General features: G+C 42.3%; 1 protein-coding gene across 1 annotated transcript in view; it reads left to right on the forward strand.

Annotated features, from left to right (window-relative positions):
- The window catches only part of LOC129745733 (metallo-beta-lactamase domain-containing protein 1), a 536,297-nt gene that overhangs the window by 76,917 nt on the left and 446,600 nt on the right, over window positions 1–12,780 (forward strand). The gene's annotated exons all lie outside the window — the stretch shown is intronic.

Genomic DNA, 12,780 nt, shown 5'->3' on the forward strand with positions numbered 1-12,780 from the left:
TGGATCATATGGTAACTGCAGATCTGACTGACCATCTTTTTGATCCGATGCTGTTGTATGAATTGGTAGTAAAATTACCAACTCCCTTAGCAATCGAGTGGGGTCGTTTCAAACGGCAGCATAACTTCGTTAACTTGGCCGTTTTCAACAAGTTCATGTCTGAGCTGGTAACCGTGTCTTCCGATATTAGTATTCCCATCCCAGTCTCTAAAGAAAAACATGCTAAGAGCTTTTCGGAGAAATCGAAATTGTATGTGCACTCTGAGAATAGTACCATCAACAGTGACCAAAGCTCCAGCCAGGTCTTGAGAGGAAAGCACACAGTTAAAACTACCAACCCTAAAGCTCAAATTGAGAAAACATGCGTCTATTGCCAGAATCCATCACACGAAATCGCAAAATGTCAAGAATTTATATCTCTGGATCTGGACAGGAAATGGTTCTTCGTTAAGCAGAAACATCTTTGTTACCTCTGTTTAGTTCCACACAAAAGATGGCCTTGTAGATCCGGTAAGGAATGTGGCATTGGAGGATGTAGGTTACGACATAATGTTTTACTGCACGCCGATCGAAACAGTACCAACAATAGCAACATCTCCACTAGTGATAGCGCTCTCGCTCAACAAAACCATCATCATTCTTCTATATCATCTGCTCTTTTTCGATACTTACCGGTTGTCATTGAAGGCGGAAACAAATCTATCGAAACCTTTGCCTTCCTTGACGACGGTTCGTCCTCCACGCTTTTGGAGGCCAACATCGCGAAGGAACTTGGTATTGAGGGTACCAAGGAGACCCTATGGCTTAGCTGGACAGGTAATGTGTCACGCGAAGAAAAGGGTTCGCAGCGAGTCTCGGTTTCAATTCGTGGTAAAGGGTGTAAAACACGATACGAAATTGGAAACGTCCGAACAGTGAATCAGCTGAAACTAACCAGTCAAACCATCGATTACGAGGATTTGCAAAAACGTTACCCGCACTTGAAGGGATTACCTGTGATGAGCTATGCTGCAGCAACACCAGGTATCATAGTGGGACTCGAACATGTCAGCTTGTTGACCCAGCTAAAAGTGAGAGAAGGCGGACAGCATGATCTCGTTGCCGCTAAGACGCGGCTTGGGTGGTGCATATTTGGTAAACAAGGTTCGCTAATAAAACCTTATCAACAACTTCACGTACACAGCGATATAGAGAATGAGAATAAAGAGTTTCATACTCTTTTGGGAAAGTTCTTCGGAGTAGAGGAGGCGTTCGTAAGCATCAAGCCAGAATCGAAAGAGAATAAGCAAGCACTAGACATCCTTGCCCGAACCACACGACGAGTAGATGGGCACTTCGAAACAGGATTGCTGTGGAGATTTTCAAAACCAAATCTACCCAACAGCTACCCAATGGCTATTCAAAGAAATCGATCTTTCGAAAAGCGTCTTAGCAAGAATGATTCTTTGAAAGCAGCTGTGGAGGAGCAAATCGAAAATTACCTTGAAAAAGGGTACGCTCACCTGATCACAAAAGAGGAGCTAGCATCGTCGGACAATAATCTAGTGTGGTATTTGCCTTTGGGAGTTGTGTGTAACCCGAAAAAGCCGGGCAAAACTAGGTTAATTTGGGATGCGGCTGCTCGAGTAGATGGTACTTCTCTCAATGATTTATTGCTTCCGGGACCCGACTTGTTAGTTTCTCTTCCGGCAATATTGCTTCGTTTTCGGCAGAGGAATGTCGCTGTGTGTGGAGACATCAAAGAGATGTTCCACCAGATAAGGATAAGGGCAGAAGATCGCCAGGCGCAGAGATTTATTTACCGTAAAACTATTGAGGATCCAATTCAAATTTACGTCATGGACGTGGCAGTTTTTGGTGCTTCGTGCTCACCGTGCATAGCACAGTTTATTAAGAATTATAACGCAATGGAACACTCAAAAGAATTTCCCGAGGCTGCTCATGCAATCGTTTATGACCACTACATGGACGATTACATGAGAAGCGTGGACTCGGTGGTGGAAGCAGTGAAATTAGCAAACGACGTCAAAACAGTTCATGCTATGGCTGGATTCGAGTTACGTAACTTCATATCGAACTCCTCAGAAGTGATGAGAGAGTTAGGAGTGACAAGCTGTCCGGAGATGAAATCCCTGAGCCTAGACCCAGGACTGGCCGAACCCGAGAAACCTGAGAGAGTTTTAGGCATGACGTGGCGTCCTGGTCAGGATGTTTTTACCTTCGATACGAGCCTTCACCAAAATGTCGCGGAGTTACTCAAGGAACAAAAAAGGCCAACAAAGCGCCAAGTCCTGAAAACCATAATGAGTCTTTTTGATCCCTTGGGGCTAGTGGCACATTTTATCATACATGGCAAGATACTAATGCAGGAGGTGTGGAAGTACGGTTCTGGCTGGGACGAGTTGATTCCCGAAGAACTGTTTGATCACTGGATTGGAGCAATATGCTGAAACAAGTAGACCGGGTCGAAGTTCCTCGATGCTATTTTAAAGGCGTTTTGAGTAGCGAATTGAAAAACGTACAAATACACATTTTCGTGGACGCAAGCGAGGCAGCGTATGCTTGCGTCGCCTACCTAAGAGCAGAAGTAAATGATGTTCCCCTTAGTGCATTTGTTGCGGCTAAAACCAAAGTTGCTCCCTTGCGTCCACTTTCAATCCCTCGTCTCGAACTACAAGCGGCGTTAATAGGGACCAGGCTTCTCAGCAGTATTATTGGATCAATCGATCTTCCAATTAAAAGACGGTACCTTTGGACAGATTCCCAGACTGTGCTGGCTTGGTTGCGTTCGGACAGCAGGAGGTATCATCAATTCGTGGGCTATAGAGTTGGAGAAATACTGACTACTACTTCTATTGATGAATGGCGGCACATTCCAACCAAGTTGAATGTGGCAGATGAAGCGACAAAGTGGGGAAACGGTCCAATTTTCACCCCAGATTCCAGATGGTACACCGGTCCGGAATTTCTACGTCAATCAGAGGTTGATTGGCCGATTGATCCCAAGGATGCACAACAAACTGACACAGATCTCCGAGCAATATTCTGTTATCACGGGCAAGTAGTAGATACAACAATAGATATTTCTCGTTTTTCGACATTAGATCGTCTATTGCGGTCAATGGTCTGTGTTTTAAGAGCTACCAAGGCGTTCCGGAAGCAGAAGGTTTGTGGACCAATCACGGCTGAGGAATTTCAGGCTGCCGAGAATTTAATTTTCCATCAAGTACAGACAGAAGTTTATCCTGAAGAGATGGGAATTCTGCAGAAAAACAACGAGTCGGAATCAAAAACCCCACTAGACAAGTCCAGTCCATTATACCAACTATCCCCTTTTCTTGATGAAGCAAACGTGATGCGTATTGACAGTAGAATCAGATCGGCACCAAGTGTACCCTTCCATTCAAAGTTCCCTATTATTTTGCCTAGAAATCACCCGCTTACAAATCTCCTTGTTGAGAAGTATCACAAACGTTTTGTCCACGCGAATAATGAAACAGTTTGCAACGAAATGCGCCAGAAATTCCACATTCCTAATCTGAGAGTTGTGATTAAGAAAGTTGCTAAAGAATGTCCCCTTTGTAAATTGCGGAAAGCAGTTCCACATCCCCCGAAAATGGCCGTCCTGCCAGTTGTGCGTCTAACACCGAATATCAAACCATTTACACATACTGGCATCGACTACTTCGGCCCGTTGCAGGTCAAGCAGAGGCGCAGTTTGGTGAAACGCTGGGTGGCCTTATTCACCTGCCTGACTATTCGGGCAGTTCATGTAGAGGTAGTCCATTCTCTAACTACTAATTCCTGCATTCTAGCAATCCGTAGGTTTATCGCTCGAAGAGGGCCACCAAGTACGATTTACTCGGATCAAGGGACAAACTTCAAAGGCGCGAGAAATATATTATTGGAGCAGTTACAACCGATTCATGAGAAATGTGCCATTACCTTTACTAATGCCTCTACACAGTGGTACCTAAATCCACCCGCAACCCCCCACATGGGAGGCGCTTGGGAGCGCATGGTGCGCTCAATCAAAATCGCGATGGAAGCAGTGGCAAATCATGCACAAAATCCATGCGACGAAGTTCTTGAAACGGTAGTGTTGGAAGCCGAAGCGATCGTGAATTCTCGCCCACTTACATACGTGCCACTTGACTCGGCGGAAACGGAAGCACTAACGCCAAATCATTTTTTGGTGATTGGAGATCAGGCAGTAACACAACCCATGAGCGAAACCTTACTGAGCGGTAGCATACTACGGGATAGTTGGGAATTGACTCGACGACTTGTAGATATTTTTTGGACGAGGTGGATTAAAGAATATCTACCTACACTAACGAGACGTTCGAAATGGTTCGAAGCAACAAAGCCCTTGCAGCCAGGCGATGTTGTAATTATCGTGGACGAAAAAAAGCGGAACGGGTGGATTCGAGGGCGTGTACTGGAAGTAATACCAGCATCTGATGGAGAAGTTCGTCGAGCGTATGTCAGGACGCCCAATGGCGTAGGTTTATATTCAGCAGTCAGGTTGGCGCGATTGGATATCAAGGATTCCAGGGAAGACAAGGTATCGACGATCCCGGAACATCACGAAGGGGGGAATGTTGGCGAAGCCCCTCGTAAGCTGGATGAAAATGAGATGTGAGTCCCAGGCTCTCGTATTTACATAGTTGTTTAGAATGTAGCAAAAGCGGAATGTCATTATGAAAAATCTGTGAATTTGGAAAAAACGTGTTCACAAAGTAATAGTTCGGCAAATTTCGGATTTATTAGAAAATCCAGTTTAAAACCGGTTATATTCAGTTATATTTTCTGTATGAAAGTGTAGGTAATCGAGAGAATTTATTCAAGTGTTATTTTTACCTTAACTTTAACTTTTATAGTTGGGAATTTTGGCCACAATTTCTGTAACAGCAAGTCGTGAAAAATTGTCATCTGTTCTAACAGATTTTGGTAAGATTTGAACCAAAAATAAATCTTAGTTAAATTTATTAGTCAGATTTAGTTAACCTTAAATTAAAATCTATTAGGAAGCGCTGATTGACCCAAAACGACTCATCTGAAAATTAGAGATATAACCTCAATCTACATCCGCTGGCATTTCCGTAATTACAAAGGCACTTAAATGTAAGTTTCTGAAATCTATTATAAATTAAGTTAACAATACTGAAAAATTATAAAATTTTAGCTTTGAAGCAACTTGCTATCAAAATAAGTGTTGCTTATTTACTGCCTTGATCCGAACACAAACTGTTGGGCTAATTTTTGAGCTTTTTCTGAGTTAGTTAAAAGAAGTTTATCCCCATCTTTCAAAGTAGGAATTGGCTTCTGGGGCTTTCTCAGAATTTTAGTTAATTTCCAAAACGGCTTTGAGTAGGGTTTTATGTCCTCTACTGCTTTAGCAAAATTTCCATTACGAATAAAATTTAAACGACGTTTGATCTCTTTTGGAAGGTCGCAATAAATAAATTTCAAATAAGGATCCCTAGTACGTTGATATTGGCGTCGACGAATGTTTTTCAGTCGTATCAAAACTGAAGATCATCATCAATTAAAGGTTGATTAAATTTATGTTTAACTTTGGGTATTGAAGCGGCTTTAGCATTGACTATTGAAGTTGTCAAATTTTCTACAGCCAAATCAATATCTTCAATTGAATTTAGTGGAACGTTTACATCCAAATAACGTTCAATAAAATTACTGTATCGCTCCCAGTCAGCTTTTTGAAAGTTAATAGTTGAATTTAAAGTGTTTTCAAAGGGACTTTGGGATAAAGAAAAAGTTACTGGAAGGTGGTCTGAATCGAGGTCCGCATGAGTAACTAATTGACTACAATGCTCGCCTAAATCCGTTAGAATCAAATCAATTGTGGAAGGATTTCTAATTGAAGAGAAACAAGTATGCCCATTAGGACATTCATCATTATAATAACCTGCAGAGCAGTCATTAAATAAAATATTCCCATTTGAATTTGATGAAATATTATTCCAAGATCGGTGTTTTGCATTAAAGTCACCAATAAATAATAAAAAATTTAGATTTGTTTCTGCTGAGTTTTTGTAAATCTCCCTTTGAAAAAATTTTCTGTTCACCGCTACATTGAAAAGGCAAATATGCGGCAATAATTATAATTTTCCCCATAGAAGTTTCTAATTCAATTCCAATTGTTTCTAAGACTTTTGTATTGAAAGAAGGAAGAAGTCTAAATTTGAGATGACTATTGATAACAATAGCTACACCCCCAGCTTGTCGATCAAGTCGATCATTTCGCAAAAAGATGAAGATACTTAATTCCTAAAAATACTTGATTCCTTCGCTATATCTCGAAACCGGAATGTCTTACCAATATCAAATGTCTAGAAAAATGTGCCAAATAGAACAAAACTACAATGCTGTTATCTCGAAAAATTTGAAGAATTTTATTTTCCGTGTTATTGAACTTAGTTTGAAAAACTTAACAACATGTGTTTTGAAGAGGCATGTTAAAATCGCGAGTCTACTTATTCGCACATAGCCATATTTGCAGATCGATTCTATTTCGTTGTTTCAGCTGTTTGACAGCGGCATAAAGAATACTGCCACTGGGATACTGGTCCATGTCGTACGAGGTGACTTATCCAGTACTTCCAGATCCAGTATCCAGATACGTTTATTTCTGTTGATACTTACGGTTTCCTACAGCAGCAGCACAGCGGCACAAGCAGCAACTTCTGCTCCCACGAGCAGACACACACAAACTCCCACAAACAGTTTGTTTTGGTTCCGCATGCTTTGAGTCAATTCGCAATTGAAACAATAGCGGTGATGATTGATGATGACAGTTGATGATGGCAAACACGGTATAAATGTTTACATCATCACACGGTTAAACGAGACAACACAAATTGGGTTCGTGGTAACTCACCAGTGTTGCCAGATATTCTGAGTGGTTAGCTCAGAATATCACACGAAAATGAGAAAACTAATAAGTGAGGATATCACTTCAGTGAATATTGTAAATAGCTATCGCTTATATTATAAGTAGTTCTTTAAGGACTTGACGAACAAAATGAATAAAGATTAACTCTATTCCACCACTGAAACCTGCGTTTTCAACAGGTTATGGGCCCAGATACGTCTGGATTTTTGGAAATACGAGTTAGTGAGAGGGGTACTCTCAAGTTTACCAGACTTGCGGTTAGCAAGTGCTTCAGCAGCCAGCGCAGTAGGACCAGCCAGGTCGAGGAGCCAGCCACCAGCCAGAGGACCACCGAAGAGGGCCAGCCAGCTGATGTTGGACCAACCAGCGCCGAGACGAGCCAACCTAGGGTCCCCGAGCCAGCGGAGATGGACCAGCCAGGGCAGAGACCAGGCAGCCAAGAGTCCACGGCCAGCCAGGAGGTATCGCCAGAGCCCGGGGAGGTTCGCGGATTGAGAGGGTTACTCTCGATGCCGTCACGAGCCACGTTGCGGTTAGCAAGCGTGAGCTCACGACCGACGGCCGGGAGGAGTCCAAGAATCCGCAACCGAGATGGTACAGCGCGAAGGTCGATATATCCACCCCGGAAACATTGGGTGGAGCTGATAGCCGAGAGGGTTACTCTCGTGCTGTGGTTGTGCGCTGTGGTCAGCAGTTATGAGCTGATCCAATCGCAGAAAACCACCAGCGCAGAGGATCGTCAGCGCAGAGGCCACGAGATGCTTCAGGTCAGCCAGAAGGTGCCACTGAAGTTCGAGGCCGGGAAGTCGGGTTCCGAGAGGGTAACTCTCGATGCCGACACGAACCGCGCTGCGGTAAGCAGCGTGAGTTTATTTCCGATGGCCGGGAGGAGGACTCTCGGGATCTGTAACCAGGATTGGTCAGGTCCGAATGCTCCAGATGGAGGATTAGCCCGTATTGGAGATTGGAAGAAGCTGTTTGCCGAGAGGGTTACTCTCGTGATATGGAGCTACGCTGCGATCAGTACGCGTGAGCTTGTCCAAGCTTACAGAAGGATTTTTCTGTGGCTTTGGCGGAGATGTTTTGGGCGACGGTTAGTTGCCAAATACTTCAGCACTATATTCGATCCAGATGGGTCGCATGCAGCTGAACGTTACCCTCCGGTTTTAAGGAGCGCTCGAAGCGTTAAAGCAACGGAGCGGAAAGCCATGAAGCTGCAAGTCGAGACGATTATTCTCGTGCTTAGTAGCTGCGCTGCGGTTAGTATGCGCAAGGTTGTTTCCGGCGGATGGTTAATGTTTCGGGTGCTTCGAAGGAGGTGGTTTAAGCGACGGTTAGTCGCTAGCGAAGTCAACCAGTTCTTTCTGCGGATTCCTGCCGAGAGTGCAGATTCTCGAAGTCATCGCGAAATGAAGGCTTTGAGAGGGAACGCGAAGAAAACGGCAAGAGGTTGTTTATCTGGGGTTACCAGAAAACAACGTTCGAGAAAGCAATATGCTTTTCGTTCGCGTGCTGGGTTTTTCAGCCACCGGAATCAACGAACCATCGGTTCCGGTGCCAGTCAGCATAGGGCGCGAGACGAGAGTGACTGCGAGAGTAGCGATGGCGAAGATGACGAGGATGATCAAGAATTCGTCAATCCCGAATCGGCCCATAGACGCAGTCAGCGAACAGAAGAAGCTAATCAACGCTACGTGGCTAACGTAGCGGCTGATGATGAGGAAGAGCAACTTCGAATCGTCAGCAAGCTCAAGGGCCAAAGGGACTGCTTTTTCCGGAAGACCACCGCAGCCATGAAAGAGAGCGAGATTCGGGCTGAACGAAGTGAGGTTATCACTAGACAGCCGTTCAACGATTTGATCGGTTGTTTACAGTTTTCGAGGCCGAAAATCAGTGCTGCGGTTAGCGTACTAAGCAACTATCAAGCAGCTCTGGATGAGAGCGAGAGAAAAATGGATAGCAGCCTTGGAGAAGTACGCGGCATGAGAGGCGGTTGGCTTACCCTAGGTCATAGGTTTCTTGACACAAATGTTCGCTGGACGAAGCTGAACGATGGTGAGGTTATCACCGAACAACCGTACAAAGAATTGATCGGTTGTCTACAATATCTGGCGACATCTTCGAAACCAGATATCTGTGCTGCGGTTAGCGCACTGAGCAAGTACCAGGCCAGCCCGGCGGATAGGCACTGGCAAGGCCTGAAGCGTATTCTGCGATACCTTCGAGGTACGACCGATACGGCGTTGGTATACCGCAGAAACGCGAAATTGGAACCACTCATTGGATATACTGATGCAGATTTTGCCAACGACTCCGATGATCGAAGATCTGTATCAGGTTACGCTTACATGATCTTTGGGAATCTAGTTTCGTGGTCAACGAAACGTCAGCAGACGGTCAGTCTGTCGTCGACCGAAGCTGAGATAGGAGCCCTTTGCGATGCGGTCATGGAAGGTTTGTGGTTAACAAACTTCCTTGCTGAATTGGGTGTGGTTAGCACTCCTTTCACGTTAATGGAGGACAACATCCCTTGCATCCAGTATCTGGAAGAGGCGCGGACTCATCAGCGGATGAAGCATCTGGATGTGAAGTATGCTTTCATCAGAGACATCATAAGAAGCGGTCAGCTATCTTTGCGACACATCTCCACTGAGGATCAGCCAGCTGATGCGTTCACGAAGGCGTTACCAAGGGCGAGGCACACGAAGCTGTTCAGCATTCTCAATCTGCGAATTGAGGGGAGGTGTTGATACTTACGGTTTCCTACAGCAGCAGCACAGCGGCACAAGCAGCAACTTCTGCTCCCACGAGCAGAACCAAAACAGTTTGTTTTGGTTCCGCATGCTTTGAGTCAATTCGCAATTGAAACAATAGCGGTGATGATTGATGATGACAGTTGATGATGGCAAACACGGTATAAATGTTTACATCATCACACGGTTAAACGAGACAACACAAATTGGGTTCGTGGTAACTCACCAGTGTTGCCAGATATTCTGAGTGGTTAGCTCAGAATATCACACGAAAATGAGAAAACTAATAAGTGAGGATATCACTTCAGTGAATATTGTAAATAGCTATCGCTTATATTATAAGTAGTTCTTTAAGGACTTGACGAACAAAATGAATAAAGATTAACTCTATTCCACCACTGAAACCTGCGTTTTCAACAATTTCATATTTCTGTCTATTGGAAATCAATGAAATTGTATCTGGGAGAGGGAGAAAATAGGTCAAGGTCAGTTATAGCATGCAGAATTCAGAAATGTTTCAAGTTCAATACATTTAAAGCAAATATTAAAAGCTCTACTTTTTGTCCTATGCAATAAATAGAGTTACTGTTTTTTTGAAGTCCTTTTACGAAACACACCGTGAAATAGTTGAGTTTAAGTTAAACAAGTGCACGAAAATAGTGCAGGTTACAAACGTGAGCACAGAATGTTGGAAATTTTCACATGTTTCACAAATTTTTAAATATTAAGTACTTCCAAAATTATTATTTTTATGTCAACATAAATTTTGGATTTCTACTTTGTTTCGGATCAATATTATAAGATTGGTAATTCTAATTGATTTTTCTCAAATAATATGTAAAACATATCGCTTAAACCATCACATAATTTTTGGGTAAAACCACAGAAAGTCAAAATTTTGTTTCGCAACACACATGATTTTTTTAATCCGGCAACCTTGACCTTGACAGTGTTCCCATACGATTTTTGACACTATGCATACATTCTTTTGCGAAGTTCGAAAGCATTGCATTATTTGCTGATTCAGTTCTGTGAGTCACTGGGTATATTTACATTTCGAACTACATAAAAATATTTTTTCGGCCCATGAGAACTACAAAAAATATAACTCTGTAATTTTGACTATTTTGAAAACAATCTTTAATCAAACAATTCATTAATTATCAGCTTCAAAAACTTTAGCGAAATTTGAGCAAATTATGACGCATGAACCGGCAAGAATGTGCCAGAACAAAAGAAAATGTAAATAGTTGTTAAATCAAAACAAGTGCTTTCCAGCATTAAAAAAGTTTTATTGAAAATCACTCTATAGGAATGTAATATTTTAACCTTCGCACTGGTCGGTAAATTCATGTGTGAAATTTGACGTTCAAACTATTTTTGTTCTATTTTGATTCAGTCTTCCTGCCCTGGTACTTTATCATTTAAATCAATTGAGATGTATTGAATATCCGAATTTAAACAAAAATCAGACTACAAATGCTCCTTGATTCATTCTCTACAATTTAACATGGATTCCTCTGTAGGAATGAGATGAAGGATATGCAGAAAATAAATCAAGTTTTTATATAAATGAAATAAATAAAAGTTGAATTTGACAACACTGAAGAAAAATAAAATAAAATAATTTTCTTTGGCAACGTTTTGTATGTTGGCAACACTAGCGGCGTGTTCGTAAATTGATTTTTTCGGATGACGAATCAATCGATCGATTGTTTCGGTAGGTGTTAAATCCCTTTCCAATGCTTTTGCATACGTTTGTTTATAATTTACGAATACCAGCATCGAAGAAAAATCCCTTCAATAGATAAAATCAATTTAAGAAACCAAACAAACAAAGAAGTCAGTCATTGATCTATTCTCGTAACAGACTTTTCTAAGTGAATTTTTGAATTGAGACTCGTAAGATTCGTAATTCGTGCGACAATGACGTGGTTAGTCACAAGAAGCGCAAATTTTTAGGCTGCTGCAACGATTGTTTGTTTATGATTCGGACACCGGTGTAAAGATGGATTGCATACTTAATCTTTTCTCCTGTGGTCGGGACGATTTCGTTCTGTATTTTCAACAACTGAAAATTACAGGACGATCTCAGGACACAAAAACACTACAGGGAAACCACTGTCAAAATCACCTGTAGATTCTAAACGGGTTTCTCCTGTATTTTGTAGGAATTTGCGAAATTTTCCTGTGGAGCGCCGATGTGGTCTAGCGGATAGGCTGGCGCGAGTCTGGTATTGGTATGCCAGGCGTACTGGGTTCGATTCCCGGTATCGGCAAGAAAAACTTTTGGGTTCGACTCCCATAAGTTGCCGACAGGTAAGATGTGTTTCATACTATAACTGACTATATAATAGGAATGTTCAATCAGTTGCTAGCTGGCCAGGTATATACACGGATGCCGGAATACCTGTAAGTAAACTAGCCCACCTGATTGATTCGTTCTTCCAAAATATACCTACATCAACACAATACATTCACTCCATAACAGTTCATACGAAGCCATGGGGTCCGGGTATGATGGTGCGCTGCATTGAAGATTTGTCGAACATAATAATCTAAAGAATGCATGTGAGCACATACTTTGGCAGAAACTGCGGTGAATCCGTGCACCCATGGTGGATTACCAACATACATACATACATTTGCGAAGTTTTTCTGTGCGCTCGAGACGGTTTCCTTTCAATGTGTACATGAAAATTAGGGGTTTGTTTTCATAAAAATAACACTTTAAAAATCAAAACTTCATTTATTATTGAGATGTATGGTTTTTAATATCAACTTGCGGCTGGTCCTTATATATGTTTAATTCAGATTGTTCCTGAAAAAAACAAACGATGAAATGTTATTTTTTCAGTCAGTTATGAATATTTTTTTAAAAACATACCTCCATAATGTTGTTGATTCTAGCGGTTTTCTGAATGTTCAGCTCTAGCAACCTGGTGCTTGATCCAAATAATTCCTCGACCTGTTGTCGTCGAACTCCGCCGGTGAATCCATTGGAACAAACGGTTCTTTCCAGGAGGCTTTCAGCAACTTCCGTTGTCCCAGCTTAACTAATACTCTGGCCGCACTTTATCGTCTCCAGTGTATCTTTGGAAGAGAAAA

This window comes from Uranotaenia lowii, chromosome 2, assembly GCF_029784155.1.
Source record: "Uranotaenia lowii strain MFRU-FL chromosome 2, ASM2978415v1, whole genome shotgun sequence".
NCBI lineage: Eukaryota > Metazoa > Arthropoda > Insecta > Diptera > Culicidae > Uranotaenia > Uranotaenia lowii.